The following is a 22563-nucleotide window of genomic DNA, read 5'->3' on the forward strand; positions in this document are numbered from 1 at the left end:
TCATGAAGACTTACTGCTAAACACAAACGATAACTCGTGCATAGGGAGCACATAGTTAAATATAGCAAGCCACGCTATATAATCGATACAGTAATAACTAAACATTAATGCAGATTTGAGAAACGATGTGCTCCGAATTACCTCTTCTGTCCGCAAACCTCTCTGGGACTCATGGGTAGGGACCACATAGTTAAATAAAGCAGGCTCCGCTACATAAGCAATAAAAATTATACGTGCCACAATAACTAAATTAACTGTCATGTATTAATGCCTTCAGATCTGAGAAGCGGTGTGTTCCAATTACGTTTTCAGTTACCTCCTCCTTCCGCAACGTCTCTAAGACGGCTGCATTTGTGAAGACTAGGCGCTTTATCCAGAAAGGGCCAAAGCGTAGAGAAAATAGAATCTGTGATTTAGTGTTAGTATTGCAGGAGAGACGGTGGTTTCTCCAGCACCGTGTCTCCAGCGTAAAAGAAACGTTACTTCGTGTTCTCCGTATTCCTCCTTTGTCGTAGCAATGCCGCTTTCGTGATATTTATAGTACCTTGCACAATCTCCTGTCTTTACCTGGCCATACACAATACAAGAAATCTTCACAAGCAATGAAAATTTATCCAGCAAAATTCCCCCAAGATAGAAGCTAATAAAAAAAATAAAGACATTATAAATACAATAAAACAACGTTCTCATGCGCCATGCTAGCATGTGTTGTAGCTGCAGTTTAGTACGCAAGCTACGAAATAGGACAAAAATTGTCGCTTACCTTTTGCATTAAGGAGTGTCTCACTGTGCTCTCTTAACTGCAGGATATAAAAAAGAAACCGAGGTTAGGTGCCCAATAAGGGTCGACGTGAAACTCGTGTCTAGTGTGACCGAGGTCTGACTCGAGGAGCGTGAGTGGAATGCTAATTATGAATCAAATCTTTCATCATACAAGACGAGCGAGTACAATGCTCGTTGTTTTCTCTGAATCCTTTATGTAACTGATCGTGGAGGTTAGGCACTGTACACACTGGAAACAACAAATTCGATGTAAGACGGATTATATATGTTAACTGTGGGTCGTCTAACCACGGAAAAATTGTGGGACAGTGAGAGATCTGGAGATCTACGTAAAGTTTAAGATTAACAGTTATTTACTTGCTCAAACGATTGACATAAATCAAAGCAAAATTAACAGAGAGCAAAGTCTCCGAAAATCTAGTAAAATTACAAAATTAAACCCGTGAGGAGGTACCACAAAGAGTGAAAGACTCTACGGAGAAAGCGCAACAAGATCTGTCATATGTCCGTCTCGCCAAATCAAAGTTACCATAAATTATAATCAAACTAAGCAAAACAACTTGCGTGGCCAAGTAAGCACAAAACCAGCTGCTCAGAATGCAAATCGCGCTGTCGCAATTCTAGAGACTTACATTCCTCCAAATGATCTAGTCTGTCACAATCAGCGCCACACTCACTCCTAACGACAGCCACGATTTGAATGTCCAGAATTTAAGTTGGCAGCTTCCCTCTCTCCTCTTCTTCCTGAAACGTTTTAGCTTATGCAGGTTGTTCACAGAGCGGATTTCAAGCTGTCCTTTTCTCCCACGGTCTACCATTCAGCATCTCCTCCCAATGCAGTCCTCTGCAGTTCACATCATCCTACACCAGCCTTCGAGGTCTTCCCATTGGTCTTCGCCCAGATTACGTCCGTTTTAGAGCTTTTCTTGGAAGTCTTTCTGCTCTCATTCTTTTAATGTGGCCGTTGCATTTAAACACTTTCAACAAACACTACGTGCAGGGGACGACCCAATGCAGTTGTCAAAGTGGCAGACGAGAATATCGCTTACTTCACGGAAATAATAGGGAAGCACAGCAGAAACTTCCCACTCTTGGCATAAAATGAACATTAACTGACACGTGGTTGATAGCAACACAGAGCAGTGTTTCCTCGCTTGATCGAGCCCTTGATGCCAAGTTCGGTGGCAAGGCAACTCAATTCGCTTGGAGAATCATAACTATGGAGCTAAATCAACAGTTGTTCCCAAGCACGCTGGCTGGTTCCGCAGCGTCTCGGCATTATATATCTGTGCAGAAAGGACAAAAATGTCGAACTCGACTACTGTCGAGGCTGTGGCGGTGCAACACCCCCTGCCCACAGCTTCGTCACGGTGCCGGCTCTGCCCGCAACAGCACAGAGCAGGCAGCAGCCTCATTCCGCGAAAACTAGTTGACTCCATGGTCAGGAGCACCCCTCCTAAAGAAATACAGCTACTGGCTTCTGCTGCACCAACACCCTGAGACTATACCAATAGTGCACAGTCCCAGTGCGAAAAATGCAAATCTTTTTGTACCAAGCACACAGGTCCAGTACTCACCAAATAACACCCGTGAAATAAAGGCAGGGAATGAAACAATATCGCAAAGCAGTATGTGACAGTAGTGTCACAATTATTAATATGTATTTTCAGTTGTACAAGGAAATTAAATATACATCGAAACAAAAAGTAGAACTACCCAGAAAACAAGATAAGATATCACTACACCTTCATACACATACACACCATCGGCGGGTATGTAATGATTAAGAGTTGCAATTTGCTGTGAAATGTAGAACGACTGAAAGAAGGCATCGAATTCTTTCGTGTTTGGGGGGCCTGCAAGGATATGTATGGGGGGGGGGGGGGGGAAGGGTCAACAGCGTAAAATATTGATTGATCGTTGTGAAGACATAGAGGTGCCAGGTACACAAAAGACAAGGTTATCAGCTCATGACAGGGATTGAAAGGGGCCTCGTTATGGTACTTATTTGACTGGCTGGTCCAATTGTGCAATTTCCAGATTGGTGGGGCATTCGAATGTGGCAGTGGCCCGATGTAGGATGTTGAAAGTTGTGAACAGATGACAGGCGTGTGAGAGGTCATTCCTCTCGACCACGTCTGATTACCACAAGGAAGCATCGCCGTATTGTGCAATAAGCACACTGTAACCTCTTCATCCCTGTGCCTACTATCGGAAAACAAATAATGGAGAAGCATTTGTCCGTAAAAAAAGACGACGCACCACGAAGGAATTGTCCGAACAGGGCGGAAATCGGTAGACGCGATGTACACATACAAAGAAATTATTATTATTCCCGAGAAATGGAATTATTCAGGAGCAAGGACTTCACAAACTGAGAAATTCAATAACACAATTATCCACCTTTTGGCCAATATACAACCAGTTATTCGGTTTGGAATTAATTGATAAAATTGTTGGGTGTCCCCCCGAGGGACATCGTACCAAATTCTGTCCACTTGGCGCGTTAGATCGTCAAAATCCGGAGCCTGTTGGAGGACGCTGCCCATAATACTACAAACCTTCTCAACTGGGGAGAGATCCGGCGACCTTGCTGGCCAAGGTATGAATGGCAAGAACAAAGGCAAGCATTAGAAACTCTGGCCATGTGTGCGCAGGTACCATCTTTCTGAAATGTAAGCCCATGGTGGTTTGCAATGAAGGGCAACTAAACTGGGCCTAGAATACCGTCGACGTACCTCTGTGCTGTAAGGATGCAGCGGATGACAGCCAAAGGAGTCCTGCTATGAAAAGAAATGACACACCGACCATCACTCTTGGCTGTTAGGCCCTAAGGCAGGAGACAGTCAGGATGGTACTCCTCCGCTGTTCGGGGCGTGTCTAGATACGACTTCAGCCTAGAATCTGATTGACTGGAATAAAATTATCTTCCTGATGATTCCCGCTACGAAATAAGCCACAATGACCAACGAAAATATACATAACATAAGTTTATAAGAACTGTAAGATGATTACCTAGCCATACATTAGTTTTAACAGCTACTCATACTGGAAAAATATAATTTTACAGTATTTCCTGTTAACTCTACCGTACTAGTGATCGTGACCTATCATGATTTCAGACAATTTAAAAATTTAATTAACAGCCAGATCAAAGTGAGAATTACTTGAGGATGGTGTAAGTGCCCTGATTTGTCGGAGTACATGACAAACAGGACAGTTTACAGGATATCTGGAGAATACAACGCCACTCTGAACTGGAGGCCGCTCGTCATTTAGACAACCAGCCAGCACACGGACACTGGAGAAGGTACCAAGGCACTGAGGGGACAAGGTCAAATCAGATGGAGGAAATATTCCACTGACGCACATAATGGACGTCAACAAAATTAATTTAACAGTAAGATAGTCACATGTAGATGGAATTTTCCCTGAGAGAGAAGAATCCAACCAGGCAATACAGCGTTATTGCATGTAAGGGAAAACTTCTTAGTGGATTAAACCAAACAGTATTGAGGTCACACGGGAAGGCCGTGTGCAGCCAGATACATTATGACGGATGTAAGAGGAGGCCGTTTACAGCAGAGAAGAGGTTGGCTTATCAGTTGCAGTACAGGGCAGTCAGCCTACGCACAGGCGACGCCACCGTAGCAGCAAATAAAGACTTAATTTCTTCGTCCACGGGAATCAGATGGAAAGACTCTGGGGACACATAACAACTACGAGATGAACAGTTATTGTATGTTCCTTGGAATACTATTGAACAGGGAATGCAGGTCTATTTCTCAACGAGCAGTACTTCAGCATTTCTGTAAATGACAGGACCAAGTTATAATCGACGACCTTTCTCTGGTACCACACAGTCACACTGTCATTTAATAACACAGAAAGAGATCTAGGGGCCAGTAGCGAGTAGAACGCGCGTAACTGAGAGCGATCGACTCTGATTACTTTTTCTAGTTGACTGACTGTATAGTAAAGCGACTGAGAGAACGTAAAGAAGTGGGGTACACACAGGCTTCAGCAGAGAGGCAGTTGTCTCACAGAGTCTCACTGCAAGAAAGGAAGCCCAAGATTCAGACAGCCCAACAGGCATCCAGCACCACAAGTGGCAGCGCTCGAGGCTACAAGTAGCAGCACACCAGCCCAGCAGAACAGTGGAAGGTCGCCGATTCCAGACGGGACCATCAGCAAGATAACGCACACCCTTAATTATAAGATATTTCGAGATAATAAATAAAAGATGACGTCCTCTAGTAGTGATAACTTAGTTATAAACGCAAGGGATGCGTTAATTTTACTCATGAGAACCCTTGAAGGATTGTATTGAAAACTTACATGCTGCGTTTTGTGTTGTGAAAACCGAAGAGATTAAGCTATTAAAATGGTTCAAATGGCTCTGAGCACTATGGGACTTAACATCTCTGGTCATCAGTCCCCTATAACTTAGAACTACTTAAACCTAACTAACCTAAGGACATCACACACATCCATGCCCGAGGCAGGATTCGAACCTGCGACCGCAGCGGTCACGCGGTTCCAGACTGAAGCGCCTAGAACCGCACGGCCACACCGGCCGGCATTAAGCTATTATTTCAGTATGTAAAGTCAAAGATAACCGGAGATACTAGATCAAAATTTTTAGATCGAGAGACTACAAATTACTGGCAGTAAGTGAGAAGTATCTCAGAAGAAAATTATGTGGACGAACGAACCATTTTATTTCTATATAGTTAGAATGTTCCAAGCCAGACAGTTTTCTAGGGGATCAGTAGCTTCATAAGGAAAGACGATGACGAGCCATCCAAATCATTCATGGTTGCCGTGAGGAAAGTAACTTCCCAAGAACAATTAAAGGGTGCGGTCGAATTGGTGTATGCACTAAGCCGTACATGATTCATTCAAGGGTTGGTAAACGAGAGGATTCGGACGATAGTACGCAGTCGAGGCGAAGATATTAATTTAAACATGGCAGTAGAAACTGTACAACAGGAAGAGAGTGCGATCCTCTACATGCGAGAAGAGAATCAGGCTACAAGAGGATTAGTGGGGCCAACAAATATTAATAATCAAATTAAAGGTACGACGTGTTACAACTGTAGGAAGATGGGACATATAGCAAAACACTGCTGAAAGAACCCCAAAGGAAGGATGCTGCAGACACACAACATTGCAGCCGAAGATAGACAGTGCCAGGATTTTTGTATCACTGTGATGAGAAAGGGCACACCGATGTCAAATGTACCAAGATTATAATATGTACGAAATGCCAGCGGCGTGGGCACAGGACACAGGACTGTAGATTTCGCCGATGTCATATCTGCAATAAATACGGGGATACAGCGCCTCAGTGTCGAGAGAAACACGGAAAGATTCCAGAAGACTGTCCCAGAAACTAACCGGGTGGTACGGGCAGCAGTCACGCATAGCCGCCGTGCGATGGCCCTAGGTAAGGGTAACTGGCTGTGAAGCTGAAAATAATGTGAAGATGACAAAGTGCGACAAATTCGGCAAGAAATGAAATTTTTGATAGATACCGGAGATCACATCAGTTTAGTCGAAGAAGAAGCACTAACTACCATACTACTTATAGCAACGGGGATTGTTATTTGCTGATGAACGGGATGACAAACAATGTAGAACACTTATACAAAACCAAGTCACTAATAAGTCAATTGACAAGACCAACGAGGAAAAAAAAAGGAGTTCTCAGTTTAATGGGAGAAAGATGCCGCCTATTACAGGTCTCACATACTACTGTGGAGTCCAGATCAGAACAATTGTTGAAATTAACCAAGAACAAGTGACAGTACTAGATCCACGTTGACTGGATTGAATTTACCAGTAGATTAAGTAGTAACAAATGAGCAACTGTACGAAAACGGAATGACTAAGCTAGAAAAATTGTTATTTAATCTCTAAGGACGACGATCAGGGTCTAAAGAGGATTGCAACTTTCATTGCGATTAATGAACAACTCCTACAGTTATGAACCCTATTTAATCAACTAAGTAGAGAATGTGACCAATTATTAAGTGCTATCATTCACGAGCAGAAAGGCGTTCTAGCACCACACAGTGTAAATCCAGTTCAAGCGATGCTGCAGCCCTTATCCATCTTTAATCAGTTATTGTCTGAACAACAGGTAAAGCACCATAACCCACTAAATTGAACTCACTCATCACAAACACTCAAAAAATTCGATAATTCATGCAAGAAAAATAAACAGAAGTCCTAAAAACAGCAAAATATTGAGCTACTCTTCACTTCTACTCAGAAGTAAGAATACCACTAAAATAAACGATGTATGTAATCTGTAGACAAATGATTTGCTGCTGCTGCTGACTTCCCTTTGCTAGGATGCGCTCCACTGAACATTTATACCTGTCTTCCATCATCTGCGCCGCCCGGGTGGCCGAGCGGTTCTAGGCGCTTTAGTCTGGAACCGCGCGACCGCTACGGTCGCAGGTTCGAATCCTGCCTCGGGCATGGATGTGTGTGATGTCCTTAGATTAGTTAGGTTTAAGTAGTTCTAAGTTCTAGGGGACTGATAACCACAGATGTTAAGTCCCATAGTGCTCAGAGCCATTTGAACCATTTTTCCTTCATCTGCAGTTCGCTACAGTCTGCCAAAACTCCTGTCTTCTCCTTAGCATCGTCTGCAAATATGATGTTGTCACTCTCCAATACATGCGAAACCACGGAATTATTTCCTACGAAGACAAATTTTGTAAAGCGAAGAACAGAGTTACTCCGACTAATTTCATCATATTTATTTATTTATTTATTTTTGTTGTTGTTGTTGTAGGCCTTCATAATATGTAAATCGGGTCAATAAACATCTCTGATGATACTTGTGGGTAAAAGCGAAACATGTCCTATGTAAATCGAAATTCCTTATTGATTTACAATATTACTTTGAGATATGATAAGCTTTCCAATAATACTGTTGGATGTTATTAGAAATCATATCCTTAACTAATTAACATCAGCTTTTCTTTACTCCTTAACTAATTAACATCAGCTTTTCTCTGTTGTGGCTGATTATTCCTTTACAGTTGTAAGTAGAAAATAAATTTCATACTTTTTTAAACTGAAACATAGGCGTGGAAGTTCTCAGTGCCAGACGCATGCAGTTCCATTAAGTACCATACTTACCTTTCATACACCACGGCAAAAGAGCTGACAGAAATTGCTGTGGCGTATGAACAAATATGTGAACCAGTATGAGTCGTTTATCATAATGCATATATTGCACTGTATATATGTTCTCTTTTATTTACCAAGGAAAATCGACTAACAGAGCATGTTTTGAGTAGATATTTTATTTGTATAACCAGTTTCGGCGTTTCTGTGATGCGATCTTGAGGCCAATATGCACTCCATGTACACCTGACAGTAAGAAAAGTAGGCCACTGCTGAACGCAACCAACATAACGTAGTTGTGTCACAGTTGCCTTAGACGCCGAAACCCCGTGTGGAACAGTCGGCTGACTATACACAATGGTTACCACAAGAGACCACTGGAAAACACCGCTCATTATGGCAGTCGGTCCAGATATAAACTAATACGGCGATAGAACAAATATTAGGGATGAGACAGTCCCTAACGTTTGTAAATCAAACTTCATTACAATAAGTGAGACTGCAGAGGTCTTATCACACTCATTAAATGACATGACGAGTTGTTGTTCGTTATCCCAATTTGAACCCACTGTGAACCAAACAATACTTGTGTGTCTGATCGAGACTCGGCTATGCATAAAGAGACATGAAATATCGAAATGTTCACCAGTATCAGTTGATAAGGCCGAATGTGTGAACCTGGAAATAAATACCGATATGTTTATCACTTCACTGGGAACAACATGAAGCTTATATTGGTCCTGAGAAGTAACCACGAGAGGTATGTAATAAACTGCAGTGCACAAGTGTGAAACGCATGAGTCAAGTTGTGGTGATGGTTGGGGACAAGAACCCAGTGTCCATACCAACTGTTCACTAAACACAATCACATGTCAGATATTAAACATGTTCACCAATAGTTTGATATTGGAGCCTGAAACGACGATACAAATGGTTTATGCCTGGCGGGGATTCGAACCAAGCACACACGAAGAGATATGAAATATTTATTTTCTCTTCACCACTAGCGAGTTGTGCACGTGTTCAGCTAGAAGTAATGCAACTGAAAGTTCTAAGCTGCCTGCGATTCCAGCCCCACGCGCATCGTCGTCGTTGACCCCACATGAAGAGGTGTAAACTGTCAACTTCTCTTTCACTATTAGGGTCACGCAGTTCGTCGAGACCCAGAAGAGTTGGGCATCGTGAGGAAACAACGAAATAATGGGACAGCGTTATCTCGAAGGGTAAAATCCAAAGAAAAATTGGAGCTCGAATCCCAGTCCAGTGCCAATATTTTCAAAATCTCAAGATCACTTAAAATAAGAAATCAAGGTCCTAGGACGCTACATAACGATTGGTTCGTGAACTAAAATAACATTACTAGGTTAAGAAAGCTAAATATCGACAGAGTTTCTGCAAGCAGCGATTTCCACCTCTGGCAGCCAAAACTAATCCAACTCTGTTCCAGTCTGTAACAAATGGGCATGTTTAATGTTGATTTGGAACCACGACACAGTCCTGCGTTCTTTACTTAGCGTTACTGGAGGTGAAAAGGATACATTTTTGGCTGTTAAAAACTGCTACTCCCAGTGCGAATCGAACACACACCTTATCCATTACAAGTCAGTATGAGTCCAACCATCCACGTCTTTGTGAAAGGGCTCGCAGTAAGGCCAATGTCAATGCCATTAGACGGTGGGCGCTTGATACACACCGGAATCTGCCAGAGTGAACGCGACACATTGGTAATAGAGCCTGTGATCTCCAGCGGACTTTTCTGCGCTCGAATTAACAAGTATGATATTACGTAACACTCATTATCATACAATACAATGGTTCAGCATTCTCCGTAGTCATTTTTTATGGCATGTTGCTGTAACTATATTTAACTATGGCCTGCTTCACTGCCATAATAGATTTAAGGAGGTCACCATAAACTTAAATCAGTGCGCCCGATGGCAATTTCAAGTACCGTACTGTAACTACATAAGAAGAAAGCAATGGATAAGACACATAAATACTATCTCAAACGATGGCTTGTATGCGTCCTCAAATTTATTGCTATTGACGTGCATCTGGCAGCACAAAGAAGGTGTTCTGTGTTACGATCTGCTTCCAGAGATGTGTCTTAGCAGTTACCATTCGTTATCAATAAATGAGATGCCTTGCAGTTTCAGAGTAACAAGCTACGACCTGGAAGACATCACCAAGAAACTTGGTTCGCAGACACATGTACCACACGTCTTCTAATCTGGCATCTGCATGTGTTTACCTTTCCACCCCTTATCCATTAACCACCAAAAAAGTCAGTTTAGTTAGCAATAACTGACTGAACGTCGCCTAGTGAAAGGGATGTGATCAGTATGATTCCGCAAGTAAAGTGATGTAGACCTTCTGCTATTTCTAATATATATAAGCTATTTAGCTGACAATCAGAACAGAACACGTCAGAAGAGCAAAGCCAATTGCAAAATGATGTTGAAAATATATCTTCACAATGCGAAATGCGACAGTTGACCCTAAACAATAAACTGTGTTAGTTTCTCCACATGAATACCAAAACAATTCCGTTAAAGTTCGCTTACACTATAAATCAGTCATATTTAAAGATTGTCGATTCAACTACAGATCTAGGAGCTATGATCATGAACAATTTAAATTCGTAACGTCATATGAAAAATGTTGTGGGGATAGAAACCCAAAGACCTCATTTTACTGCTAGAACGCATATAGGGTGCAAGAAAGCAAGCAAAGTGATCGCCTACAACACACTTCTCTGTCATCTTCTTGAGTTTTCCTGCACAGTATGGAATCCGTGCTAGGTAGGACTGGAGAAAGACCTTGAAAAAATTCAAACAGGGGAAGCTCGTTTTGTGTTATCATGAAACAGTGGAGATTGTTTCAGGGATGTGGTAAACAATTTAGAATGGAAATCATTGAAACGTAGGCGTTTTACATTGCGGCGATGTGTTTTCACTAAATTTTAATCGCGAGCACCCTCCGCTGAATGCCACGATATTTTGTTTATCCCAACATACGTAGGAGACATGATACTTGTGATAAGAGACATTAGTGCTTACACGGTAAGATTTAGTTATTCGTTATTTCCAAGTGCTTTTTCCGAGTGGAACGATAGTGAAATAATGTGACTGTCGTTCAAAGAACCCCTGGCCAAGCAGTTAATTAGGAAAGAGAGAAAAGGGAGAAATGTTTGCAGAACAATCAGAGGCTTATAAGTAAGGGGATATAAAAGAACACTCATACGTTTTGAGAGGAATGAGAGAGAACAGTAAAGAAAGCAGAAATTATACGAGAACGTATAGTTTCAATGGAAGCCACTAGATTTGTTTAGGGAGAATGGATTAGAAGGGCAATTGAGGTGATTATGTAAGACAGAGGGAGAGAGAGAGAGAATGTGAGGAGAAATTAACAATGAATAAATGTAAGACGAAATCGTTTGCATTATTTTTGGTGGACGGAAGGTGTATCAGTGGTTGGAGGGAAGAGAGAGATGTATTTGAAATAACACAAAATACTTTTAAAGCGTCTATCTAAACCGATTACTTTGTAAATATCTAGACAGAGTATAAATGGAAGCAAAACAGAATATTTAACAAACTGTATATTCAAAACGTTCGCAGCTCGTGGTCTTGCTGTAGCGTTCTTGCTTCCCGAGCACGGTGTCCCAGGTTCGATTGCCGGCGGTGTCAGGGATTTTCACCTGCGCGAGATCACGGGTTGTTCTTGTGTCGTTTTCATCATCATCATCGTTCATCCCCATTGCGGTCGGAGGAAGGCAACGATGAACCACCTCCATTAGGACGTTGTCTAGTACGGCGGTGCGGGTCTCCTACGTCGTTCCCATATGCTCTGTCAAGAAGCATGGGACTTTATTTCCATTATTTTCCATATTCAAAAGAAACACACTTCAATTGGAAAGCCAACTCACAGGAAAACTAACTCAAATTTTACAGCCAAAGAGGCTATAAACCGTTGTACGTAACAGCCAGAAGAAACAGCTTCCTCCCAGACTTCGAGAACTCAGTGCTAAAGAGCGTTAGCTGTAGTTGTTTGGTCTTGTGGCCAGTTCTCTGTTAACGTTCTGGCGACGTCAGCCCACATGTTTTCCGTAGGGTTCGCATCAGCAGCCCGTGGTGACCAGTCCGTGACGTATCACGCCAATCGAGGAGAGCTGTTGCTGAAGTAATGCAGGCTTTTGTAAACGGGAGAATGGTTTGCTTCAGCGTGAAGTCCCATTCTTTGTACAGCATTCACACCGACGGAATCATCAGCAGGAAACAGATAGCCGCCCACTTCTCGTCGTGGTTGCATATTCGCGTCGACTCTTGCACCGTCGTTACTGTTGAAAACCACCTTTTTCATCAGTGAAAATGACGGTTTCCTACGACACATTCAGATGGAGCCCCGCAAATGGCAGCCAGTTTAAAACCTTATAGTTTCATGGCTGATGTCGTGCAAGAACTCCAGCATTCCTCAGCCTTGGGCGAATCGTGTCACTGGAGCTGCATACGTGAGTGGAATGGTCAAGAAATTGAACTGATTCTGTGAACATTTTACGGAACACTTACCTGTGAATTACAGAGTAATCGTGTGTCAGTGGGATGTAAATGAAGTGCCTTAGCAGAACGTAATTTCCTTCATGGAGCACTTATTGTTTCAGAGATTGAGAGCACTTTGTAAGTGCTCACAAAATGGTTCAAATGGCTCTAAGCACCATGGGACTTAACATCTGAGGTCATCAGTCCCCTACACTTAGAACTACTTAAACCTAACTAACCTAAGGACATCACACACATCCATGTCCGAGGCAGGATTCGAACCTGCGAACGTAGCGGTCGGGCGGTTCCAGACTGTAGCGCCTAGAACCACTCGGCCACTCCGGCCGCCGCGAATAAAGTGTCAGCTGTGTCTCACAAGAGTGGTGCTTACCAAATCCACGTTGGTTTGATGTCAATAGGCAATATATTTCATAACGTTGGTACTAAATATTTGTTAACAGGTTATAATATATGTCGATGTCAATTAAATGGATCTGTAACTCAGTGGATGACGTTTATTTTCTTTCGCATTTGTTGCGGTGGTCTGTGCAACTTTCCATTCTTCTCTCTCACCATAAACACTGGAATACTCCTTATGATTTCATTGAAAAAGTAATTAAGAATCTATATCATTGATTTACAAGATGCACTACTAAATTTTTTGCACGCTCAAGAAGACATTTCCTGTAGAAACATAATCGTCCTCCTACGTCTTTGATATGGTCATGACAACATAGTGGTGATTCTGTGGCGATTTTGTCACTTCCTTGAATTACAGAGAATTATCTTGCAAGATTCACTTGATATATTCGTGGTATCCCAATGAAAAATTCTGAATTAATTCGACTTTGGTGTGTCATCGACTTAGCAAATATTTGTATACAGAAAGGGGAGATTTCTTTCACATAGCAACTACAACCAATTTCGTAGTCTAAATTGCGAATTATCTTTGTCAACGATCACAAGGGCAATGACAAGGCGATGAATGCTGCTCTATGAAAATCTTGGCGCACTGTGAAGACTAACATGCAGTAGCTCTCAGTTCTAAATTGGTGCGAGAGTAACATTTTACCTCCTCTGCGACAGAGCTAAAATTGGCTATATCGGACTCAGACGTCATCTTCGGAAATTTTGTCTTCATAATACGTCTCGTTACATTCAATAACCATTATGTCTAGAGGTAAGAAACTGCTACTGAAAATACACAAATCCGTTAGTGAAATTGTATCACTGAAATACTCTGTTAACTTTTTTAAATTAACAACTACTCTCACAATCACATTCTCGCATTTACGTAGTACTCTGGTAAAGCTATTTGAGTACGCAAAGAACTTCACATTTAAATAAGATAGCCATTCATTGTACTGTATTGTGATGGGACATCAGTTGTATAAGTTGTATTAGTGTAGCGCATCTTAATAGAATTTCTCGTTAGGTTATTGAACAAAACAGACACAAGTAGCAGAGAAACTGTCAACTATATATTCCACCTCGTTATCGAAAACGGTCTCATGATATGCAGATAGTTTTTCGATTCCACTCATATAGCAACTTTCTGATTCTATGTTAAGCCACCTTTAAAGCTGAATTAGCAAAACAAAACAATCAAAAGCAAATAAAAAACTAACTTTCTTCGTGATAAGGGGCGAGAAAGGTAAAGACTTGCAGGTGCCAGACTAGAAGACGTGTGGTAGGTGTGTTTGCGAACCAAGTTTCTTGGTGCTGTCTTCCAGGTCGCATTTGTTACTCTGCGAATGCAAGGCGTCTCATTTGTTGAGAACAAATATCAACTGCGATGAGACATCTCCGTGAAGGAGATCATAACACAAAAACCTTCAGTGTGCCACCAGGTGTATGTCAATAACAAAACATTTTGTACGTATTCAGGCCATCGTTTGAGATAATATTTGTTGTGACTTATCTACTATTTTCTCCTCACGAAGTTACCATACTGCATCTCAAATTGCCATCAAGACGTACTGATTTAGGTTTATGGCGACCTTCTTAAATTTATTATGAGAAATGTCAGGATGAATCGTTTGAAAGGGTACAGACGCTTCCTTTACCATCCATCCCAGTTAGAGATTCTGCTTCACATCTAGTCCTCGTTTAGGATGAGACATTGTACTGTAATCCTCCTTCCTTTGTTTTAACATCAATATGGCTGCCTGAAAGAAATTGCAGCACAAAGGTTAATTGATCATCAAGCTTGCCAATAATAGGATGCAATGTCACTGGCCATGGTAGTAAATAGCAAGAAGGTCCTTCATCAATACCTATTTGTCTTCTCGAATGTGATGATTAATTTATCTTAAAACGATCGTACTTGAAATGATGCAACTTGACTTTCTCGATAGCACTCACTCCATACAGGGCACAAATGTTCCGAACTCCCTCCACTGCTTTCACCCTTTTGTTAAACACAAGCAAAACACAATGAGACAAAAGTTAAACATTACTCCGTTTGAGTCTCCATTTTCTAATGTATAATCGACGCTCCTCATAATGTCAAATATGCGTAATGTTCAATCTGTCATGATATGAGCTATACTACAAACTTGAACAAAATAAGACCTTAGTTAATTACTCTTATAACAGCATGCCATACGAAATCGCCACATCGAATGCTGGAACATAGAGTTATTTCATATGCAACTTAATATAAATCACTACTTGTTAATTCGAATGCAGAAAAGTCGGCCGGTTTGTATCAAGAGGTCGATAGCTGGTGAGCTGAAATTGGTCTTACTTCACAGACACCCACAAACCTTTTCACAAACATGTCTCTGTGAGATTTTCCTATTACTGGCTGATCGCAAAATGAACTAAGCTGTTTACGACCTTCTGTCAGTCCCATACTCTTATCAGACTGACGGTACACGTATTAAAAACGGAAGTAAAGCATAGGTTTCCACTGCAGGACGTTGAATACTAGACCAAGAATAGATTATTCACAACAGTGGCTCAAGTGGAATTCATCACTTCTCGTACCATGTACTGCGTACCCCATTATGACAAAAACACGATGCCAACACATGTGAAATTGGGTGGTTGGTTGGACTGAGGCTAGCTTGTAGTGGTGGGGTTTCGATTCCCACTGGAGCGGGGGAAGGGGGGCGGGGGTGCAAGTTTCTAACAGTCACAAACATACCCTCGTCACCTGCAACAAAGGCAAGTAAAGAACGCAGGACTGAGCTGTGGTTCCAAATGAACATTAAACACGTCCATTCGCTACTGACTGGAACAGATTTGAATTAATTTTGGCTGTTAGAGGCCGAAATCGCTGATTACAGGAACCCTGTCTCTAGTTGTTTTCTTACATTAGTAATGTATTTTAGTTCATGAACCAGTCGTAATGTACGGTCTTAGAACGCTCATTTCTTATTTTATGTGACTGTAAGATTTTGCAAGTATTGGCACTGGACTGGGATCCGAGCTCAGATTCCAATTTTTCTCTGGATTTGAACACGTCAAGATGATGCTGTCCCACTATGTCGTTGTTTCGCACTATGCCAGTTCCTCCAGATCTCTACAAATTTCGCGATCGTAATAGTGAAAAAGAATGTGATGGCTGACACTTCCTCGTGTGGGGTCAACAACAACGATATACTCGTATTTGGGGTTGAAGACCCAGGGAGCACAGAACTTTTCGTTGCGTTACCTGTAGCCAAACATGTGCATATCTCGCTACTGGTGGAGAAACAATAAATATTTCATGTACATCCATAGGTATAAGACAATGGTGAAATGTGCTATGTTCGAATCTCAGTTAGGCAACAATCACTTGCATTTCCAATAACACACTATTGATAATCATACTTAATATCTGACATATGATTGTGTTTAGTTAACAGTTCATGTAGATACAGAGTTCTACGACCTGTCCAGCAGCACAACATTAGTTCATGGCGTTTCACACTTATGTATTGTACTTTGTTACCTACCTTTCGTGGATGCTTCTGAGGACCAATATAAGCTTCACGGGGTTCCAAGTGCAATAGTAAATGTATCGTCATTTATTGCCACATATGGATATTTGACTTTGTAAACTCACAATAGTGAACACTTCGATATGTATGCCTCTTTATGCCTCATTGAGATTCGATCAGACATACAAGTATTGTTTGGTTCACAGTGGGTTCAAATTCGTATCATGAACAACAAGTCATCATGTCATTTAATGATTGTGATAAGACTTCTGAAGTGTATCTTATTGTAATGAAGTTTAATTTACAAGTAGTGGGGCATCAAGGACGTCAGGACATGAGTGGCATGTATGCACTCAGGGGCAAACTTATCATTCTCCTTTGATTGACAGGTACTTAACCTATTGTTCGCCTTTGATTGACAGGTACTTAACCTACTGTTCTGCTAAAAGCATCCTTCCTTTTGACTGACAGGCACTTAACCTGTTGTTCCCCCCACCATCTCCCAATCCCCTCCTCCCTCAGGAAACCCTCACTGCTACAGGTACACTTTTGGTCTCAGTTATTGGATAGCACCTCTCACTCTTATCAGTTTGATTCACTACTTTATTAATGAGATCATTTAATTAACCTCCCCCCTCTGGTAAACCCCTCCCCTCCCACCCTACCTTGCAGAAATTGGCGGGAAAAAGACTCAGTTGATCGATCATTTGGAGGGAGTTCGATTATAGTATACGGAATATTGTTTAAAGAATTTAGACATAATGTGGAATATTGTTTATTTAAAAAATTTTGCGGATTCATGGGAGTGTATGGAATATACGGAAATTGTTGGTGAGGAAGAATCTCATAGCAGGAAATTCAAGGGAATATCGTTTATTTATAAAAAAAATTCAGTTTATGGGGTTGGATTTTTCTTGCTGTTCATTCTCTGCTGTTTGGAAACAGGTGGGCCTTGTAAGAAGCAGTCACATGGGGCAAACATGTTGCATAACATAATGTTCAGCACTGTACTCTGGGTGTCTTAACCTAATGTTCGGGTCTTTGTCAGCACTTAACCTATTGTTCTGTGAAGTGGTTTTCCATGTCACCCCCATTTCCTTAAACTATTTAACTGCCTTTGATACCAAACTAAGTAATTAGTTATATCCTCCCACCATTTTCTGGTACACTTTTTGAATTTTACATGCCTTTGAACGACAATTCTGGCCATAATTCTTTGTCATCCACCCCCTTAAACTATTGTACTGCGTTTTACATAAAAATTATGCGAATTAACGTATTGTTCTGCACTTAAACTGCTGTTCTGCTCCATAAGTAAATGGATATTCTTCACATGCATGCGATAGTTTTTCTTAATTTGCAGCATCCTATTGGTCGGTGAAACCAATGAAATATAGTTTAAACAAAAGATCGATAGTAAAAAACAGATCCAGCCACCCAATACCCGATGCTGACGCCAGAGTCCGGGTGAATCGGCGGGCCCCACAAAGTGGCGACGCAGCCATTAGTTGCCAAGCCATGCACAGGTGTCCGATTGGGTCCCACAACCATAAGGCAGTGGCATCCCTTTTATACTTGACACCTGAGAAATTCCTGTCAAAATATGTATTCACCTAGGCTCCACTGATGGCGTGATGACGCATAGTACCGAAAGATTTTCCAATGATTCCCAGAATAGCACAGGGTTCCTAGCGATTCTAATGAGACAGGCTGTTTGTCACTGAATTTACCCATCAAACTGCTGCTTCTGCTGTTGTGGAGCACCATCTGCCATGGATTTCTGCAGATGAGACTTTCAGTGGTAAAATTATTTTGTACAGATCGCTACATCGCACTGACAGTTAAACCCTGCAAAAGTTGTCTAGAGATCATCAAATACGTACAATACTCACAAGAATATTGGGAGCCAGGTATACATTTACCAGTGTAACTAAAATTAAATATCACAATTTATGCTGCAGTCTGACACTGATCGATGTACAGGTAATGTCTCTTGTTCACAGCAGTATGTACAGTGCACATAATTTACCACATAAAAATTTCTCTCATAACTTTCCGGTTATCGATTTGCTAAATCTATACATCCCTCACGATATTACACACACTTATTCTCTCTGTTCATGCCACAACACAAGCCACAGTAACATTACACTACAATATATACACATTTTACACAAACAGAGCAGTCATCTTTTATATTTGTTCAGCCCCCAAAAGAACTATATTATGTCGACATTCACACCAGTTATATGTCTCGATTCCCCTCGGTATTAGGAAATCATATAACAAAGTCTTCGAATCAGCACCTTTGGAAGGAGCTGCATCCTGCCAAGATTTCTCAAAAAAGTGTCATGAAGTACAGGAGTTCGGCACTATGTGATAATGAATACCACACCCATAGGTATAATGCTTGGAAAGACATCAGGGACAGGTGCTGGTATACTGTAATCAACATCACTATCAATAGAACAACAAGGAAAATGAGAGGGTACACATAGGGGTGCGGATGGGGGGATGTATTGTTACAGACATATTGCCCATCCTGTTTGTACACTATAGCAGGTCCAATTGAATACTTGCATTGCTATATTGTGCAGCTGTTTACGAAATGAATCTATCACCACTTATGTTCAGAAATCACAATTCATGATGCCCAGTCAATTCTTCCATTATGACTAGACATATGTAATATTTTTATTGTGAATAGTAGTAATAGTAGTTTGATTACTTCCCACAGACATATGTCACAATATGAGCCATGGTACCTTTACTTTCGAGCAGCTGCATATGCAATGACAATTAAACCTTGCAAAGTGGCCTACAGATCTTCAAATACGGAATGACTCTTGCTCAATTACACTGCTCTGCCACTGAGGACAGGAGCTTGAATATTAGAGCGTGAAACTGGTCTCCAACGCAGCAATATTTCTCTGCATACTGTGTCAGTGTGGTAAACACACAATTCGTATCCTGCGCCATACATAATTCGCCCTTTCTGTATCATTCGTATATCTATCGACCACCAGACACTTGAACGTACACTGTGAAGAAAGGCAGCACCATATATCCTCCTTGCAGCGCTAGATATTTTCCCACAGGCGACGGTGACAAGTCATCCACTGCTGTTGCGTGATCAGAGCGCCCTCAGCGGACAGAAGGCATTCTCAGTACTCTTCTACAAATTCGGGCTCGTTTCTCTGCAGCACAAATGCATTACTGTTCCTGGTCCAGAGCTGCTTCCTTTTCTACACCCATCTCCAGACTGGGATTACAAGAACACTTGTATTTTTGCATAGTTTGCCATAATATTATTTCGCAACTTCTTGATATCAAGCACACAGCAGTATGCTGCCGATCACTTGCGCAATATAACTGAAAATTATTTCTCTACAAGCCCGAAACTTTAGCGAGGTGGAGCATGCTGTACGCCCGTGAGTAAAGAGAAACTTATCCCCTCTGCGAAGACCTTTATGTGAGAACTCGAAACTGATATTTCCACTCATGAATCCCGATGTTAGTTTTGTAACAGATACAAAATCATAATCAAATAAGTCAAATAACTTGTTTCTCATGTCTAGAGAACCAGCAAACGTGTCTTCCACCTGCTAGCTGCACACTCCACAATCGATGTACCCTCAACTAAATAAAGAGGTAAATTGTGAAGAAGCAGTCAATGGAACAATTTACATGGGAGAGACTAACGGTCCAGCACAAACACACACCCATATTCGATCATCTCAAATTTCCATGTGATCACAAAAGCTGTCCAACACATACTGTATTAGTTCGCTATTCGACCATCTAGAGGACTACACGGTTAAGTTAACTACATTCCTACACTCCAACAGGCCTCTGCATTCGGATACTGCTACCCTTAATGGAAAAAATGAATCAGTCGTGCCATGGATCACCGGCACTGCACGCATAGACAGAACCATCCTAGGAAAAAAACCGGCAATATGTATGATTTATCCCTGTACTTACAACTGAATGTTGCAATTGCGGTCTCAGTTGAACGACATTCGACAATGAGCAAAGTATCGGAAATACACCCTGCTGACAGCTGTGACTCTGGAAATAGAAATACCGGTACCATTCTTAAGTGTTGTCATACTCCTCCCTTTGCTATTACAGTACTCCATGCCCATACCTTCCTTACGACTGGACATAGTCATTTCATTTGCACATGTCAGAACACAAACACATATTTTATAAGCCTGATGCTCAAGGCGAAACTATCACGCATGCTGTGCTACTATGTACAATACATCATCAATAACTGATTGCTGGCGATACGAAATAATACTGACCTAAAGTCAATGATGGGTGCACATGTCTCATATGTTTTTCTTGCGAGTGCTACCACTATGTCTTAGAAGGCGAGGCGTAATTGTCTTACAAACCACTATATGTTAATGAAAAAAAACCATAATACCATCACAAGCGGTCTTGGTTCTACAGGTGCACGCAAGTATACATGTTAAAAACTATACAGTCTTTGCAAATCCAAGTCTGGCATTACCTATGAATGATGTGGTTTTTCAGACAAATACCATTACACCGAATATAGACGGTGATCGCCGAAGTGTATATTATCACACCAGCAGTGTGGTTCTACGCCGCCGATGGTGCACCCTCCTAATAAAATTACCGAATTTTGAAAATGATACGGCTAAGGAGCGTGCTATGAAGCCAGTATTTTCTACTATCTCACGCCGCCGCCACTAGCTCTTTCTACAGTATTTGTTATGTATTCTGTCTCTATGCCATATCAGAGGTTCTGCCATATATCCACTGAGTTATAGGCGATGACTGATTGAGAAGGTTCACAAGTAATAGTAAATTGTGTGATGATTGAGGTCGTAAGAAATGTACACTAGCTTTTCAGATCTCTAGTGCTACGCATTCAGTAGAAGTGATGTCTATGATTTGGAATCGAGTCATTCCATTCAACGAGATACCTGCGTTGGATCCCATGGAGAAGTCCTTTAATGATTGCAGCCACTACTGAATCATATTCTACCACCTACTGCCACCCATGTAGAAACAGGCGAAGCTGAGTTACTGTGACAGAACTGTGTTTTGACCATTCCACGAAAACGAAGACTGATCCTGCAACACGAGGTAGTATAAAAGACAGTATAGGAACTGGGGGAAGGATGAGGATTTTGCTACTGCATTGTGGTACTAAAGATCCACGTCCCTCAGGCCCATCACCCCAACATCCTATCATTTTTATTCTGTTTCATCCACCAGAGAAAAATTACGAACTATAAAAGCTCCACTAACTTCATCCGATGGTGAACTCAATAAGGCTTTTACCGCAATTCTCTCCTCCTATATATCGAAAACAAATATCACATGTGCACCAGCATCGAGCACATGTGACGATGCTATTAAATATACAGGTATTGATCTACTGCACAGACGAGTTAAAGTTTCATCACCTGTACTGTAGCAGGATAACCGTATGCCACAGACTATACTTTAAGTCGCAAGAGACACTTCCTGTTCCTACACAGTAGGTGGTAGATACAGCTTCCCCAGACTTCTACTCTGTTCAGACTTAGACTGGAACAATCACATGCGCAGAGCTGCAGGGACGCTAGAGCAGAGTTTGAGGGGTAGTTGCAAGATTCATAGGAACTACCTAAAACCATGTTGGAATTTTACTGTAGCAGATAGGTTCGAAAAAGATGGCTCATTTTGAGATATGATATTGCTAGAAATATGATCCAGTAGTGGCTGCAATCATTAAAGGGCTTTTCCATAGGATCTAACGCATGTGTGTCGTTGAATGGAATGACTTGATTCCAAATCATAGACATCACTTCTACTGAATGCGTAGCACTAGAGATCTGAAAAGCTAGTGTACATTTCTTACGACCTCAATCATCACGCAATTTACTATTACTTGTGAACCTTCTCAACCAGTCATCGCCTATAACTCAGTGGATATATGGCAAACCTCTGACATAGAATTGAAACAGAATGCATTACAAATACTGTAGAAATAGCTAGTGGCAGCGACGTGAGTTAGTAGAAAATACCACACTCCTTAGCCGTATATCTTTCCAAATTCAGTAATTTTATTACGAGGGTGCACCATTGGCGACGTGTAACTGCACTCCTGGTGTGATAATATACACTATTATGTTTGTATTTTT

At 41.4% G+C, this 22563-nt stretch overlaps 1 non-coding gene across 1 annotated transcript; it reads left to right on the top strand.

Moving 5' to 3' along the window:
- The first annotated feature begins 7188 nt into the window (after nucleotides 1-7188).
- Trnas-gga lies at nucleotides 7189-7272 on the top strand. The gene is given in 2 exon segments: nucleotides 7189-7228; nucleotides 7238-7272. It is a non-coding gene; the product is annotated as a tRNA-Ser (tRNA).
- Nucleotides 7273-22563: the final 15291 nt, after the last annotated feature.

The sequence above is a fragment of the Schistocerca piceifrons genome, chromosome 7 (assembly GCF_021461385.2).
Source record: "Schistocerca piceifrons isolate TAMUIC-IGC-003096 chromosome 7, iqSchPice1.1, whole genome shotgun sequence".
Classification (NCBI taxonomy): Eukaryota; Metazoa; Arthropoda; class Insecta; order Orthoptera; family Acrididae; genus Schistocerca; species Schistocerca piceifrons.